Raw genomic sequence first — 14,833 nt, 5'->3', positions numbered from 1 at the left:
CCCGGGAGAACGCATGGCGCGCCTCAGGCTGGTGCAACGTCACTCTGGCCTCTGCTGCCGCAGGCTCGCCCCGCATCCGTACCCTTCCCTCCCCCCGGCCTGAGTGAACCAGAGCCCCCGAAGCAGCTGTGCCTTTAACCCCGTCCTGTCTGAGCGAAGAACAAATGCCCTCAGGTGACCTACACGCAGAGGTGGGTCCAAATCCAAAGCTGAACCCCGGGAGCTGTGCGAACAAAGAAGAGAAAGGGAAATCTCTCCCAGCAGCCTCAGGAGCAGCGGATTAAAGCTCCACAATCAACTTGATGTACCCTGCATCTGTGGAATACCTGAATAGACAACGAATCATCCCAAATTGAGGAGGTGGACTTTGGGAGCAAGATATATTATTTTTTCCCCTTTACCTCTTTTTGTGAGTGTGTATATGTATGCTTCTGTGTGAGATTTTGTCTGTATAGCTTTGCTTTCACCATTTGTCCTAGGGTTCTGTCTGTCCGTTTTTTTGGGTTTTTTTTGTTTTTTTACTTAAAAAATTTTTTTTTCTTAATAATTATTTTTTATTTTAATAACTTTATTTTATTTTATCTTACTTTATTTTATTTTATCCTCCTTCTTTCTTTCTATTTTTTCTCCCTTTTATTCTGAGCCGTGTGAATGAAAGACTCTTGGTGCTCCAGCCAGGCATCAAGGCTGTGCCTCTGAGGTGGGAGAGCCAACTTCAGGACACTGGTCCACAAGAGACCTCCCAGCTCCACGTAATACCAAACGGTGAAAATCTCCCAGAGATCTCCATCTCAACACCAAGACCCAGCTTCACTCAACAACCAGCAAGCTACAGTGCTGGACACCCTATGCCAAACAACTAGCAAGACAGGAACACAGCCCCATCCATTAGCAGAGAGGCTGCCTAAAATCATAATAAGGCCACAGACACCCCAAAACACACCACCAGACGTGGACCTGCCCACCAGAAAGACAAGATCCAGCCTCATCCACCAGAACACAGGCACTAGTCCCCTCCACCAGGAAGCCTACACAACCCACTGAACCAAACTTAGCCACTGGGGACAGACACAAAAAACAATGGGAACTACGAACCCTGCAGCCTGTGAAAAGGAGACCCCAAACACAGTGAGATAAGCAAAATGAGAAGACAGAAAAACACACAGCAGATGAAGGAGCAAGGTAAAAACACACCAGACCTAACAAATGAAGAGGAAATAGGCAGTCTACCTGAAAAAGAATTCAGAATAATGATAGTAAAGATGATCCAAAATCTTGGAAATAGAATAGACAAAATGCAAGAAACATGTAACAAGGACCTAGAAGAACTAAAGAGTAAACAAGCAATGATGAACAACACAATAAATGAAATTTAAAATACACTAGAGGGGATCAATAGCAGAACAACTGAGGCAGAAGAACGGATAAGTGACCTGGAAGATAAAATAGTGGAAATAACTACTGCAGAGCAGAATAAAGAAAAAAGAATGAAAAGAACTGAGGACAGTCTCAGAGACCTCTGGGACAACATTAAATGCACCAACATTCGAATTATAGGGGTCCCAGAAGAAGAAGAAGAAAAGAAAGGGACTGAGAAAATATTTGAAGAGATTATAGTTGAAAACTTCCCTAATATGGGAAAGGAAATAGTTAATCAAGTCCTAGAAGCACAGAGAGTCCCATACAGGATAAATCCAAGGAGAAACACGCCAAGACACATATTAATCAAACTATCAAAAATTAAATATAAAGAAAACATATTAAAAGCAGCAAGGGAAAAACAACAAGTAACACACAAGGGAATCCCCATAAGGTTAACAGCTGATCTTTCAGCAGAAACTCTGCAAGCCAGAGGGGAGTGGCAGGACATATTTAAAGTGATGAAGGAGAAAAACCTACAACCAAGATTACTCTACCCAGCAAGGATCTCATTCAGATTTGATGGAGAAATTAAAACCTTTACAGACAAGCAAAAGCTCAGAGAGTTCAGCACCACCAAACCAGCTTTACAACAAATGCTAAAGGAACTTCTCTAGGCAAGAAAGACAAGAGAAGGAAAACACCTACAATAGCAAACCCAAAACATTTAAGAAAATGGGAATAGGAACATACATATCGATAATTACCTTAAATGTAAATGGATTCAATGCTCCCACCAAAGACACAGACTGGCTGAATGGATACAAAAACAAGACCCATATATATGCTGTCTACAAGAGACCCACTTCAGACCTAGGGACACATACAGACTGAAAGTGAGGGGATGGAAAAAGATATTCCATGCAAATGGAAAGCAAAAGAAACCTGGAGTAGCAATTCTCATATCAGACAAAATAGACTTTAAAATAAAGACTATTACAGGAGACAAAGAAGGACACTACATAATGATCAAGGGATCGATCCAAGAAGAAGATACAACAATTGTAAATATTTATGCACCCAACATAGGAGCACCTCAATACATAAGGCAAATACTAACAGCCATAAAAGGGGAAATCGACAGTAACACAATCATAGTAGGGGACTTTAACACCCCACTTTCACCAATGGACAGATCATCCAAAATGAAAATAAATAAGGAAACACAAGCTTTAAATGATACATTAAACAAGATGGACTTAATTGATATTTATAGGACATTCCACCCAAAAACAACAGAATACACATTTTTCTCAAGTGCTCATGGAACATTCTCCAGGATAGATCATATCTTGGGTCACAAATCAAGCCTTGGTAAATTTAAGAAAATTGAAATCATATCAAGTATCTTTTCCAACCACAACGCTATGAGACTAGATATCAATTACAGGAAAAGATCTGTAAAAAATACAAACACATGGAGGCTAAACAATACACTACTTAATAACGAAGTGATCACTGAAGAAATCAAAGGGGAAATCAAAAAATACCTAGAAACAAATGACAATGGAGACACGACGACCCCAAACCTATGGGATGCAGCAAAAGCAGTTCTAAGAGGGAAGTTTATAGCAATACAATCCTACCTTAAGAAACAGGAAACATCTCAAATAAACAACCTAACCTTGCACCTAAAGCAATTAGAGAAAGAAGAACAAAAAAACCCCAAAGTTAGCAGAAGGAAAGAAATCATAAAGATCAGATCAGAAATAAATGAAAAAGAAATGAAGGAAACAATAGCAAAGATCAATAAAACTAAAAGCTGGTTCTTTGAGAAGATAAACAAAATTGATAAACTATTAGCCAGACTCATCAAGAAAAAAAGGGAGAAGACTCAAATCAATAGAATTAGAAATGAAAAAGAAGTAACAACTGACACTGCAGAAATGGAAAGGATCATGAGAGATTACTACAAGCAACTCTATGCCAATAAAATGGACAACCTGGAAGAAATGGACAAATTCTTAGAAATGCACAACCTGCCGAGACTGAACCAGGAAGAAATAGAAAATATGAACAGACCAATCACAAGCACTGAAATTGAAACTGTGATTAAAAATCTTCCAACAAACAAAAGCCCAGGACCAGATGGCTTTACAGGCGAATTCTATCAAACATTTAGAGAAGAGCTAACACCTATCCTTCTCAAACTCTTCCAAAATATAGCAGAGGGAGGAACACTCCCCAACTCATTCTACGAGGCCACCATCACCCTGATACCAAAACCAGACAAAGATGTCACAAAGAAAGAAAACTACAGGCCACTATCACTGATGAATATAGATGAAAAAATCCTCAACAAAATACTAGCAAACAGAATCCAACAGCACATTAAAAGGATCATACGCCATGGTCAAGTGGGGTTTATTCCAGGAATGCAAGGATTCTTCAATATATGCAAATCAATCTACGTGATACACCATATTAACAAATTGAAGGAGAAAAACCATATGATCATCTCAATAGATGCAGAGAAAGCTTTCGACAAAATTCAACACCCATTTATGATAAAAGCCCTGCAGAAAGTAGGCATAGAGGGAACTTTCCTCAACATAATAAAGGCCATATATGACAAACCCACAGCCAACATCGTCCTCAATGGTGAAAAACTGAAAACATTTCCACTAAGATCAGGAACAAGACAAGGTTGCCCACTCTCACCACTATTATTCAACATAGTTTTGAAAGTTTTAGCCACAGCAATCAGAGAAGAAAAAGAAATAAAAGGAATCCAAATCGGAAAAGAAGAAGTAAAACTGTCACTGTTTGCAGATGACATGATACTATACATAGAGAATCCTAAAGCTGCTACCAGAAAACTACTAGAGCTAATCAATGAATGTGGTAAAGTAGCAGGATACAAAATTAATGCACAGAAATCTCTTGCATTCCTATATACTAATGATGAAAAATCTGAAAGTGAAATTAAGAAAACACTCCCATTTACCATTGCAACAAAAAGAATAAAATATCTAGGAATAAACCTACCTAAGGAGACCAAAGACCTGTATGCAGAAAATTATAAGACACTGATGAAAGAAATTAAAGATGATACAAACAGATGACGAGATATACCATGTTCTTGGATTGGAAGAATCAATATTGTGAAAATGACTCTACTACCCAAAGCAATCTACAGATTCAATGCAATCCCTATCAAACTACCACTGGCATTTTTCACAGAACTAGAACAAAAAATTTCACAATTTGTATGGAAACACAAAAGACCCCGAATAGCCAAAGCAATCTTGAGAACGAAAAATGGAGCTGGAGGAATCAGGCTCCCTGACTTCAGACTATACTACAAAGCTTCAGTAATCAAGACAGTATGGTACTGGCACAAAAACAGAAATATAGATCAGTGGAACAGGATAGAAAGCCCAGAGATAAACCCACGCACATATGGTCACCTTATCTTTGATAAAGGAGGCAAGCATATACAGTGGAGAAAAGACAGCCTCTTCAATAAGTGGTGCTGGGAAAACTGGACAGGTACATGTAAAAGTATGAAATTAAAACACTCCCTAACACCATACACAAAAATAAACTCAAAATGGATTAAAGACCTAAATGTAAGGCCAGACACTATCAAACTCTTAGAGGAAAACATAGGCAGAACACCCTATGACATAAATCACAGCAAGATCCTTTTTGACCCACCTCCTAGAGAAGTGGAAATAAAAACAAAAATAAACAAATGGGACCTAATGAAACTTTAAAGCTTTTGCACAGCAAAGGAAACCATAAACAAGACCAAAAGACAACCCTCAGAATGGGAGAAAATATTTGCAAATGAAGCAACTGACAAAGGATTAATCGCCAAGATTTACAAGCAGCTCATGCAGCTCAATAACAAAAAAAACAAACAACCAAATCCAAAATTGGGCAGAAGACCTAAACAGAAATTTCTCCAAAGAAGATATACAGGTTGCCAACAAACACATGAAAGAATGCTCAACATCATTAATCATTAGAGAAATGCAAATCAAAACTACAATGAGGTATCATCTCACACCGGTCAGAATGGCCATCACCAAAAAATCTAGAAACAGTAAATGCTGGAGAGGGTGTGGAGAAAAGGGAACCCTCTTGCCCTGTTGGTGGGAATGTAAATTGATACAGCCACTATGGAGAACAGTATGGTGGTTCCTTAAAAAGCTAAAAATAGAACTACCATATGACCCAGCAATCCCACTACTGGGCATATACCCTGAGAAAACCATAATTCAAAAAGGGACATGTACCAAAATGTTCATTGCAGCTCTATTTACAATAGCCAGGACGTGGAAGCAACCTAAGTGTCCATCATTGGATGAATGCATAAAGAAGATGTGGCACATATATACAATGGAATATTACTCAGCCATAAAAAGAAACGAAATGGAGTTATTTGTAGTGAGGTGGATGGAGTTAGAGTCTGTCATACAGAGTGAAGTAAGTCAGAAAGAGAAAAACAAATACAGTATGCTAACACATATATATGGAATCTAAGGGAAAAAAAAAAAAAGGTCATGAAGAACCTAGGGGCAAGACGGCAATAAAGACACAGACCTACTAGAGAATGGACTTGAGGATATGGGGAGGGGGAAGGGTAAGCTGTGACAAAGTGAGAGAGTGGCGTGGACATATATACACTACCAAACGTAAAATAGATAGCTAATGGGAAGCAGCCGCATAGCACAGGGAGATCAGCTCGGTGCTTTGTGATCATCTAGAGGGGTGGGATAGGGAGGGTGGGAGGGAGGGAGATGCAAGAGGGAAGAGATATGGGAACATATGTATATGTATAACTGATTCACTTTGTTATAAAGCAGAAACTAACCATTGTAAAGCAATTATACTCCAATAAAGATGTTTAAAAAAAAAAAAGGCTTTGCAGCTTCTCTCTTGGTCTACTCACTCTGGAATAAGCCAGCTACCATGTCATGAGGACACTCAAGTAGCCAAATGGTTAGACCCATATGGTGAGGAACTTAGGCTCTTCACTAATAGCCAGTGAGGATCAGAGATCTCTTGCCAGTAGTCATGTGAATGAGTTCTCTTGGAAGAGGATCTTCCTGCTTCACTCAAGCTTTCAAATGTCTGCAGCCCCAGGAAACATCTTTTTTTAAAATTGAAGTATAATTGATTTACAATTTTGTATTAGTTTCAGGTGTAAAATATAGTGATTCAATATTTTTATACATCACAAAATTATCACTACAATAAATCTAATTTACACATGTCACCAGCAAAGTTATTACAATATTATTAACTATATTCCCTATGCTCTACATTACACCCCCAAGACTTGTTTATTTTATAACTGGAAGTTTGTACTTCTAAATCTACCTCACCTATTACACTCATTTCCCCCTCCACCTCCCCTCTGGTAACCACCAGTTTGTTCTCTGTATCTATGAGTCTATTTTTGTTTTGTTATATTTGTTCATTTGTTTTGTTTTTTAGATTACACAGGTAAGTGAAATCACGTGGTATATGCCTTTCTCTGTATGGCTTATTTCATTTAGCATAATACTCTCTGGGCCCATCCATGTTGTCATAAATGGCAAGATTTCATTCCTTTTTATGGCTGAGTAATATTCCATTATAGATAAATAGATAAGTAGATATATATATAGATTATTTATTTATTTATTTATTTATTTATTTATTTATTTATTTATTTATTTTTGGTTGCATTGGATCTTCGTTGCTGTGCATGGGCTTTCTCTAGTTGCGGTGAGGGGGGCTACTCTTCGTTGTGGTGCGTGGGCTTCTCATTGTGGTGGCTTCTCTTGCTGCGGAGCACGGGCCCTAGGCACACAGGCTTCAGTAGCTGTGGCAGACAGGGTCAGTAGTTGTGACTCGTGGGCTCTAGAGCGCAGGCTCAGTAGTTGTGGCGCACGGGCTTAGTTGCTCCATGGCATGTGGGATCTTCCCGGACCAGGGCTCGAACCTGTGTCCCCTGCATTGGCAGGCAGATTCTTAACCACTGCACCACCAGGGAAGTCCCAGTAGATATAGATTTTGAATCATTGTGTTTTCATTTTCATTTGTCTCCAGGTATTTTTAAATTTAAATTTTCTCTTTGATTTCTTCAATGACCCATTGATTGTTTAGTACCATGTTGTTTAGACTCCATCTGTTTGTATTTATTCCAGTTTTTTCCTTGTAGTTGATTTCTGGTCTCACACTATTGTGGTCAGAAAAGATGCTTGATATGATTTCAGTCTTCTTAAATTTATTGAGACTTGTTTTGTGGCCTGGCATGTGATCTATACTGGAGAATGTTCCATGTGCACTTGAAAGAATGTGTACTCTGCTGCTTTTGGATGGAATGTTCTATATATAGCTATTAACTTCATCTGATCTAATATGTCATTTAAGGCCAGTGTTTCCTTATCGATTTTCTGTCTGGATGATCTGTCCATTGATGTATGTGTGGTGTCAAAGTCCCCTACTATTATTCTGTTACTGTCAATTTCTCCTTTATGTCTGTTAATATTTTCTTTATATATTTAGGTGCTCCTATGTTGGGTGCATATATTTTTACCATTATGTCTTCTTGTTGGATTGATCCTTTTATTATTGTGTAATGTCCTTCTTTATCTCTTGTTATGGTTTCTGTTTGAAAGTCTTTTATCTAATATAAGTATTTCTACCCCAGCTTTCTTTTTGTTTCTATTTGCATGGAATATATTTTTTCATCCCGTCACTTTTAGTCTGTGTGTCTTTAGATCTGAAGTGAAAGTCTTGTAGACAGTATATATGTATATGTGTATGTGTGTGTGTGTGTGTATATATATGTCTTGTTTTTGTATCCATTTAGCTGTTATGTGTCTTGTTGGAATGCTAAGCCCATTTACATTTAAAGTAATTATTGATAGGTGTGTACTTATTGCCATTTTGTTAATTGTTTTCTTGTTGTTTTTGTGGTTCTTTTTTGCTCCTTCTTCTTTTGCTCTCTCCCCTTTAAGATTTGATGACTATCTTCAGTATAATGTGTGAATTCCTTTCTTTTTCTGTGTGTATCTATTATAGATTTTTAGTTTGTTGTTACCATGAAGTTCATATAACTAACTATAACTCCCTCTCTCTCTCTCTCTCTCTCTCTCTCTCTCTCTCTATATATATATATATATATATATATATATGATTATTTTAAGCTGTTGATCTCTTAATTTTTTTTTAAAGTATTTATTTATTTATTTATGGCTGTGTTGGGTCTTCGTTTCTGTGCGAGGGCTTTCTGTAGTTGTGGCAAGCAGAGGCCACTCTTCATCACGGTGCGCGGGCTTCTCACTATCGCGGCCTCTCTTGTTGCGGAGCACAGGCTCCAGACACGCAGGCTCAGTAATTGTGGCTCACGGGCCCAGCTGCTCCGCGGCACGTGGGATCTTCCCAGACCAGGGCTCGAACCCGTGTCCCCTGCATTGGCAGGCAGATTCTCAACCACTGCGCCACCAGGGAAGCCCTGATCTCTTAATTTTTAATGCATTCTAATAACACTGCATTTTTACTCCCTCCCCCATGTCTAATGTTTTTGACATCATATTTTACATCTTTTTGTTTTGTGTATACTTTACTTATTGTGGATATAGATGATTTTACTTCATTTGTCTTTTAACCTTCTTACTAGCTTTATAAGTGGTTGATCTACTGCTTTTACTGTATGTTTGCCTTTACCAATAAGATTTTTCCTTTCATATTTTTCATATTTTAGTTGTGTTCTTTTCTGCTTAGAGAAGAAATGTTTAATGTTTCTTGTAAAGCCAGTGTAGTGGTGCTGAACTCTTTTAGCTTTTGCTTGTCTGAACCCATGCCACCTACAGTGGAAGCACAGAATCCTAACCACTGGACCACCAGGGAATTCCCCTGGGTAAAGTATTCCTGGTTGTAAGTTTTTTCCTTCTATCATTTTGAGTGTATTGTGCCACTTCCTTCTGACCTCCAAAGATTCTGCTGAAAAGTCAGCTGATTGTCTTATAGGAGTTCCTTTGTATGTAACTAGTTGCTTTTCTCTTGATGCTTTTAAGAGTCTCTCATTGTCTTTAATCTTTGCCATTTTAATTATAATGTATCTGGGTGTGACCCCTTTAGGTTCATCTTGTTTGAGACTCTCTGTGCTTCCTGAACTTGGATGTCTGTGTCCTTTACCAGGTTAGTGAAGTTTTCAGCTATTATTTCTTCAAAAAAGTTCTCTGCCCCTTTCTCTCTTATTCTTCCGGGACCCCTATAATGTAATGTTAGTATGCTTGATGTTGACCCAGAGGTCTCTTAAACTATCCTCATTTTTTAAAAATACTTTTTTCTTTTCAGCTTGGGTGATTTCCACTACTCTTTCTTCCTGTTCACTGATCCATTCCTTTGTATCATCTAATCTACTGTTGATTCCTTCAGTGTATTTTTAATTTCAGTTACTGTATTCTTCAGCCCTGTTTGTTTCTTCTTTAATTATGTAACTCCATTAAACTTATCCCTGTGTTCATCCATTCTCCTCCCAAGTTCGTTGAACATCTTTATGACCATTACCTTGAACTCTTTATCAGATAGATTGCTTATTTCCACTTCACTTTGGTCTTCTTCTGGGGTTTTGTCTTGTTTCTTTGTTTGGAACATATTCCTCTGTCTCCTCATTTTGCCTAATTCTCTGGGTTTATTTCTATGTATTAGGTAGGTCAGTTATGTTTCCTAATCTTGGAGAAGTGGCCTTATATAAGAGATGTCCTTTGGGGCCCAGCAGCACATTCCCCCTGGTCACCAGAGCTGTATGCTCTAGGAGTGCTCCCTATGTGGGCTGCATGGGCCCTTCTACTGTGGTAGGGCCAACTGCTGAGGGTACACTAGTAGGCAGAGCTGGTCCCTGGCCTGGTTGGCTGCCAGGCACGTCCTTGTGTGGTGGTTGTCGGGCTGCTAATGGGGAGGACTGGGTCCCAGAGCAGCTGGCTGCATGACCTGGGGGTTCCCAGGGCTGGTGCTACCCTGCTAGTGGGTGGGTAAACCCCCAGTGCTAATAGGCTAGAGGGAGGACTTCAAAATGGTGCTTCTAAGCACCAGTGTCCTCATGGTAGAACAAGCTCCCATAAATGGGCTGCTGCCAGTGTTTGCATCCCCAAGGGAAGTCCCAGTTGCCTCCTGCTTCTCCAACAGTCTCTCCAAGATCAGCAAGTGGGTCTGACCCAAGCTCCTTTGAAATTACTGCCTCTCTGCTGAGACTCAGAGTGTGAGATTTTACACACACCCTTTAAGAGCAGAGCCTCTGTTTCCTGCAGCCCTCTGACTCTGTTCTGGGGGCTCCTCTTCTCATGCATGACCCCTCAGCAGGGGAGCCAGATGTGGGTCTCATACCCCTCACTCGTTGGGATGAACCTCTGCAATTGTGATTATCTTCCTGTTTGTGGCTCACCTACCCAGGGGTATGGGTCTTGACTATACTGCATCTCTGCCCTTCCTACTAGACTTGTTGTGGTTCCTTCTTTATATCTTTCATAGTAGAAAATCTTTTCTGCTAGTCTTCAGGTCGTTCTTATAGATAGCTGCTCTATAAATAGTTGTAATTTTGGTGTGCCTGTGGGAGGACGTGAGCTCAGAGTGTGCCATCTTGGCCAATGCTCCTCTTCTCAGCAAAACCATGAGAGACCCTGAGCCAGGACTACCTAGCCAAACTACTCCCAGATTCTTGACATACAGAAACTATGAGATAATAAATATTCATTGTTTTTAATTGTAAAGTTTTGGAGTAATTTGTTGTACAGCTATAGATAACTAATACATATGGCCACCTCTGAGTTCAATGGGACAGAATATATAATCCTCATGCAGAGAGAGGTATAGTAAGGAGAGAAATTGGAATATTTGGTGAGCAGTAATATCTATGACAGTAGCTAAAATATATTTTTAAATTTATTTTCTTTATTTATTTATTTTTGGCTGTGTTGGGTCTTCATTGCTGTGCATGGGCTTTCTCTAGCTGCAGCGAGTAGGGGCTACTCTTTGTTGCAGTGTACGCAACATCATTGCAGCGGCTTCTCTTGTTGTGGAGCACAGGCTCTAGGTGCACAGGCTTCAGTAGTTGCAGCATGCGGGCTCTAGAGCGCAGGCTCAGTAGTTGTGGCACACGGGCTTAGTTGCTCCTTGGCATGTGGGATCTTCCTGGACCACTGCTCGAACCCGTGTCCCCTGCATTGGCAGGTGGATTCTCAACCACTGCACCACCAGGGAAGCCCCTAGCTAAAATATTTAAATCTAGTCCTCTACCTTTTCATTAGACAAATATCTAAAGCAAGGAATAAATCATATAACCTCTGTACATTTACTCCCTTTTCCCTATCCTGTCATCCAGGAAGTTCCATAATCAGCAAGTAAGGAGGTGTTTAAGTCTGGGTTCTGATACCCCCTTCCTAATTCCTACCCCCTTCTAATTCATAGAAGTGTTGTCAGATTCCATTCTTTTTCCTGCTTTTGATCCCTCCTTAGTCCCGAATCGACCAGTTTTATATTCTGACTCTACTACTCAGTTTTACAAAGAAAGGAGATTTCTTATTCTAAGCTTTCCCCTCTTTTCCTATTTCAAGCCTGGAGTCCTTCATCCTCACTTTCTGGATATTTCACTAATACCTCTTTCCTTTCTCCTGCCCCAGTCCCAGCATTCACAGAGAGACAGCTTGGAACAGAGCATTGGCCAGTTTATAGGCATTAAAAACTCTCATTCAACCCTAAGCATGACGTTGGCTTTGTTCAAGTTTTTCAAAATGGAAATTTATATTGTTTTTCTGTTTATAAAGGAAATAAAGGCTCATAAAAAATGAAACAATAGAGAAATAAAAACTGAAAGTTCTCCAGAATTTTTATTATGCATATACAAATAAACACATATGTTTTTATAAAACTGGCATTGTAAAATGCATTCTCTTCTATAATTTTTTCAGTTAATAAATTGTGGTCTTTTTTCTATGTCAGTACTAACCAATCTATGTTATGATTATTAAAACTACACAATAAAGGGGGGCCATAAAGTCTGGAAAAATAGGCAAATACACATAATTGATTTATTGATATGACATTACAATACGTAATATGTTCAGTGATATTTCATGATATGTTCAATGTTTTGTCATTCATTAACAATGTGTAGTTCAATGCTCTGTGCAATATTGCAATGAACATAGTACATAAATACAGAATTTCCATCAACCCCTACACATGCATCTGAAATGCATCACCTCAATTGATTGTGGACTTGGTTTCACTGAATAAGCCTGTTCCTTTGGTGTACACCAGAAGAAGTAACCAAGGGGGTAAGTATCTATCTGATTTTTTCTTTTTTTAACATCTTTATTGGAGTATAATTGCTTTACAATGGTGTGTTAGTTTCTGCTTTATAACAAAGTGAATCAGTTATACAGATACATATGTTCCCATATCTCTTCCCTCTTGCATCTCCCTCCCTCCCACCCTCCCTATCCCACCCCTCTAGGTGGTCACAAAGCACCGAGCTGATCTCCCTGTGCTATGCGACTGCTTCCCATTAGCTATCTATTTTACGTTTGGTAGTGTATATATGTCCACGCCACTCTCTCACTTTGTCACAGCTTACCCTTCCCCCTCCCCATATCCTCAAGTCCATTCTCTAGTAGGTCTGTGTCTTTATTGCCGTCTTGCCCCTAGGTTCTTCATGACCTTTTTTTTTTTTCTTATATTCCATATATATGTGTTAGCATACGGTATTTGTTTTTCTTCTATCTGATTTTTTAATAAATTTATGCTTCCAGACTCTGCGGCCACTCTATATACCACTGTGTGGATATCCTGTAATTTATTTAACCAATCCTCTTCTAATGGGGCATTTAGGTTGCTTCCAGTTTTTCAGAGTTGTGACTAACAATGCAGTGAACATCCATATTCATATTCATATACCTTTGTGGATTTATCTGATTATTTCATGGAGATAAAGAAGAATTGATGGGTCAAAATGGATGACATTAGAAGTTTGATGTTATTGCCAAACTGCCTTCCACAGAATAAAATCAGCTTATGTTACCACTAACATTTGAATCAGCTTATATGACCACCTACAGTACATGAGACTCTTTCCCCACAAATTCACCAACACAGGTATCACTAATCATTTAAAATTTTGCCAGTATGATTCCTATTATTGTTTTAATTTGAATTTCTATAGGGAAGTCGCTGGAGGTCCAGTGGTTAGGACTCCCTGAGGCATAGCCAAAAAAAAAAAAAATTGAATTTATTTAATTATCAGTGAGGTTGAGAGTATATATTTCAGTGGTTTTAGTATGTTTGTTATGTGGTACAACATCTCTGGTCGTTTTTGTTTGTTTTTAGTGGTTTTTATTATGAAATAAAACAGATACAGAAAAACACAGTCACACACAGAGCTTAGTGAATTATTACAAAGTGCACTCCTTTTTAACCAGTCCAGAAAGATGTGAACTTTCAAAAATGCAAACGTGTGTTCGCATGTCCAATCACGTAAGTTAGTTCACGTGTCTGGCATACATTGTCACATGCGTGCATCCTCTACAAGTGCTTATGCTTTTGTGTACTTTACTGTACAGTACTGTATAGATATAGTACAGCATCTTTATTTCAAGCCTAGGATGTCCGGAAGCAAGCATAAAAACAGCAGTGACGTAGCTGGTACTGCTAAGAAGCGCCAAGTGATAACGATGGAAACAAAAGTGAAAATAATTGAGAGAGTGCAGCGAGGCGAAAAGATGGTAGACATCGCCTGTTCTTATAATATGAATCGTTCAACCATTGGCACGATTCTAAAGAACAAGGACAAGACCATGAAATATGTGAAGTCTGCTGTGCCAGTGATGTTGACAGTAATACCAAAGAAGCGTGGAAAAGTGATGGAGGAGATGGAGAAACTTCTCAGTGTGTGGATGCAGGATTGGCATCAGCATCGAGTCCCGGCTCAGCTTAATGCTGATTCAAGAGAAAGCTAAAAGCCTTTATGAAGACTTGAAGAAGAAACACAGTGAAGAATCAGAGGGTGCATCTTTTAATGCCAGCCATGGCTGGTTTCATCGTTTCAAGGCTAGAGCCAACCTTCACAACGTAAAAGTAAGTGGTGAGGCAGGGAGTGCAGATACGGTAGCTGCCCAGGAATTTCCTGAAACGCTTTGAGAAATTATTGATGAAGGTGCGTACTTAACCAAGCAAGTTTTTAATGTGCACGAGACAGGACTGTATAGGAAGAGGATGCCAGACCGAAGTTACATCAGTAAGGAGGAAAAGTTGATGCCAGGATATAAAGCAGCAAAGGATAGGCTAACTCTGTTGTTTGGTGGCAATGCTTCCAGCAATATGAAGCTGAAGCCACTCTTAGTTTATCATTCAGAGAACCCAAGAATCCTTAAAATCATAGCCAAGGGCTCTCTTCCTGTTGTGTGGAAGAGTAACC

At 39.2% G+C, this 14,833-nt stretch overlaps 1 long non-coding RNA gene across 1 annotated transcript in view; it reads left to right on the top strand.

The window, feature by feature from the left end:
* Positions 1 to 14,833, top strand: part of LOC309646203 — a 441,930-nt gene that overhangs the window by 357,796 nt on the left and 69,301 nt on the right. The window lies entirely within an intron of this gene.

Source organism: Balaenoptera physalus (genome assembly GCF_965194825.1).
Source record: "Balaenoptera physalus genome assembly, chromosome: 16".
Classification (NCBI taxonomy): domain Eukaryota; kingdom Metazoa; phylum Chordata; class Mammalia; order Artiodactyla; family Balaenopteridae; genus Balaenoptera; species Balaenoptera physalus.
This window is presented reverse-complemented; position numbering and strand designations above follow the sequence as displayed.